The sequence below is a fragment of the Bombus impatiens genome, unplaced genomic scaffold, assembly GCF_000188095.3.
Source record: "Bombus impatiens unplaced genomic scaffold, BIMP_2.2 scf_0298, whole genome shotgun sequence".
NCBI classification, from domain to species: domain Eukaryota; kingdom Metazoa; phylum Arthropoda; class Insecta; order Hymenoptera; family Apidae; genus Bombus; species Bombus impatiens.
In genome coordinates this window covers 38,219-41,586 of record NT_176717.1, presented here as the reverse complement: position 1 = coordinate 41,586, position 3,368 = coordinate 38,219, and the positions used below count along the sequence as shown (strand labels likewise).

Below are 3,368 nucleotides of genomic sequence, written 5' to 3'. Positions count from 1 at the left end.
TAAAAGGAAATGTAAAGCGATTACATAGCTTTTTTTTTGTTTATTTATTTATTTACATTTTACAATTTGTCCGGTAGGACATTTGGTAAAATATTATAGCTTAGTGGTATAATAATATAACATATGGATGGCCATCCCCAGTGGGATACTATCTTCGAATTTGATTGATTTATTTCTTTAGCGCGGTGAGTGCTTGTATGTTATGTCGTTTGTGAGATCTGTTGGGTGTTTCCTTTTTAATCTTCTTTTTATGTTTGATGCGCCCACCGTTTCCGCTGCCAGCCGGTTTGGGTGCGTTGCTATTCTTTCTCTGTACCTTCTTGCACATTTGCTAATCTCCTCCTTGACCGTTGGTATTCCCAGGTCTTTCCGAATGTCTTCGTTTCTAACGTACCATGGCACGTTTGCTATTGTTCTGAGTATTTTAGATTGCATTGCCTCTATTTTGGTTATATGGCATTACATAGCTTAGCGCGTGGGACGGGTGTAGCCGCGAGAAAAGTGGAAAAGGTCAGGAAAGGAAATGCGTAATACTCAAGGATACCAGGCTCGACGATTTTCTACGCAGACACCCTCGAACCGACATCGGGGAAAACGAGACTCGTGCAACCAATTCACCGTCTACCCGGCGCACACGAGTCGCATAGGGTAATGCAATATAACATGTGGAAGAGGGTGTCTCCTAGCAACCCTATGTCTTCTCACCCCATTCTCTAAGCTTCGCCCTAAAACACCCTAAATCCGTCGGTTGCACGCCGACACCGCCGCGAAACTTTCTCTACGTGTTTTCGCAGGTGTCTCCTCTGGTGATGCTGATGCACTACCTTTTACAGTTTCTTCGAGTTTGTTTCGAGCATCGAGGGGGTAAGTTTTGCGGTGGCGAAGAATTTTACAAGTAGAATCTGAGACCAATCTTATGGCCAGGCATACGTTGGGTATGGATAACGGTGGATAATTGTATTTTATGGCGTGGATATATCTTTGCCTTCGTACGAATAACAAATCTAGTATTAGGTTGTCCGAAAAGATTCTTTCTTTTGATAAGGTGATAATAGATGAACAACGATTTCTGTTTTATATTATTTGATCGAATTACGTGTGATCCATCTCGTTCTATTTCTATTATTACGTTCGTGCATAATTCAATAAACTAATATAAAACGAAAAACATTGTGCGTCTATTATTTCCTTATAAAAGAAACTTTGCGGACAACCTAATACTTTTAAGGCGTTCGATAGCGTATCGTGTTTACGATTAGCGTAGAATCATAATTCTCCGTAAACGAAAACCTTGTGGCTTTAATTTTGTACTTTACGTCAATTACAAATTTCCTCCCTGATATTTAATCTTCTTCTATTTCATGCAATTCAAACGGCGATACATATATCGTCGAAAAATAAACTTTGGTCTAGTTCCCTAAATTCTAAATCATCGTACTCAGTCATTTTCGTCAGCATCGTTTCGATTGAAATCAAACAAACAACCGAAAGATTGTCACGGTCGAGTCTTCTTTTCTATTCTTATTCCTCTTTCTGTCTATCTGTCTGTCTGTCTCTGTCTCTCTCTCTCTCTCTCTCTCTCTCTTTCTTGCTGTTTTATTCACTCAGTCAGTCGACGAGCTAACTTACGCGAGAAGATTGGAAAAGTGGAAGCGTGTCGACCCTAAGGGCTGCCGCGCTCGCGTCGATTGTTTCGCCCCCGGTTCGCCGAGGCTTTTCTTCGATTATCGAGCGCAAACGAGTTTCGATTTTCAGCTAGGGGAGCCGTGAAACTTCACAAATGCTTTTCTTTCAGTTCGACTAACGAACACAGTCACGCGAGTGTACACAAACGCTCGGTTATACGGGGTGTTCGCGTCTACTTGATGATTCCTCTCGTCTAGCAAGCAGCTTTCAACTCGCAGCGCAACGTCGTACGCCGCGAGATTTTATTTAATCTCTACTCGAAACAGCTTGCACTTCCTTTGACGCGAACCCTTTTCCCTACCTTTTCGCCCCTATCCTTCTTTCTCTTTTCGTTTTCATTTTTTACGTTGCTTGATTTTCTTCGCGCTGATCGATGTAGATCGATCGAGTCGTTGTTGCGTTTCTAGAGAAACGAAGGAAAAGGGTGAAGGTCGCGGAAGCCGTATAACTGCGATGGTAAATGGAGAAACAGGTTTTCGTGAAAAGGGGAAACCAGTGGAAGCCAAATAATAGCAATTTGTAAGTCGGAAGATGAAAGAGTACCGATTGTATCGTGATTTTATCGCGAACTTCAATTAATTAATACTCGTATGTAATATTACCAATATCGACACCTGTCTCGTAGAACCAATCTTTATCGTAGTATGAATAACATGTCAATTTATCAAGCTTCCAGGATTTCCTCGCTTTTGCTTTTTTACCTGCTGCAATGAAATCGTTCGCATTAGCAAACCATATTTTTGATTCAAGACGATAATTCTCGCTTTCGATAATTTCCTCGCGGCTTTTCAAGTTTGCTTGATTCTCCGTACATATTCTAATATTTATAAACTACGCGATTGCGCCTTATTTACTATCTTTCAATAGTTGATTCTGTAATAACAATTGAAAATGGCGTAGATTGTAAAAAGAGAGAGGCAATGAAATAGCACAAAGAAATCGTTAAGTCAACGAACGAAGGAAAGTCTTGAATCGATAAAACTTATCTAACTTCGCATCAAATAGAAAATATCTGAACAAGGGTCATCCTTTATCCTCCGACTCCTTCGATTCCTCTACTTCCATAAAGAACAGTCAATCGTCAGTCTCGTGGAACAGAACACCCCGTATATTGTCCACACACTGGTATTCATCGAGGCGTTTAGTGTTTGCACGCAGGGGGTTGAAGAACGAGAGAGAGAGAGAGGGAGAGAGAGAGACGGTCTCGCGAGCGTGTCAGGATTTCCCCTTTCTTCACGCTGGCACAATTATCATGATCGTTAATTTCGTGCGTTCTCTCTTTCTCTTTCATAGACGCACACACGCTTCTTCCACAAACCCGAAAATACACGCAGAAACATTTCACCGACATGTTGCCAGTTGCAAACGAAAAGCAACGCGCCGGTTACATTGTTGCACGCCGGTAGTCCCACTTTAGGCGGTTCTGCCTTTGTCGCGTGGATACACGTTGCCTTCTGTATGAGCTGGAACGATCGATAAAATCGTACGTTTCGTTGTTGTGTCCTGCCTGTGCATCCGGCCACGTCGTCGTTCTCTTTGTTAAACAGGACAACAACGACAGAGAGCGACAAATAACGCCGAAACAATTCCGCTTCTCTTTTTCGAACGTTCGCCCGTTCGTCTGATCGGCGATTCGGTTTTAAGGGTTAAAGGAATAAGAAATGGGGATTGTCGCGTGTTAC

The 3,368-nt window shown here is 42.1% G+C and overlaps 1 protein-coding gene across 2 annotated transcripts in view; it reads left to right on the top strand.

Moving 5' to 3' along the window:
* Positions 1-3,368, top strand: part of LOC100746016 (glypican-4) — a 135,018-nt gene that overhangs the window by 105,962 nt on the left and 25,688 nt on the right. The window contains exon 1 of one of the 2 annotated variants that reach the window (XM_033320377.1): positions 625-648. The exons of the other annotated variant lie outside the window; for it this stretch is intronic. The gene's annotated coding sequence lies outside the window, so the exon portion shown is untranslated. Of the gene's footprint in view, positions 1-624; positions 649-3,368 lie in introns of those variants that run through there. 2 annotated transcript variants of the gene reach the window in all.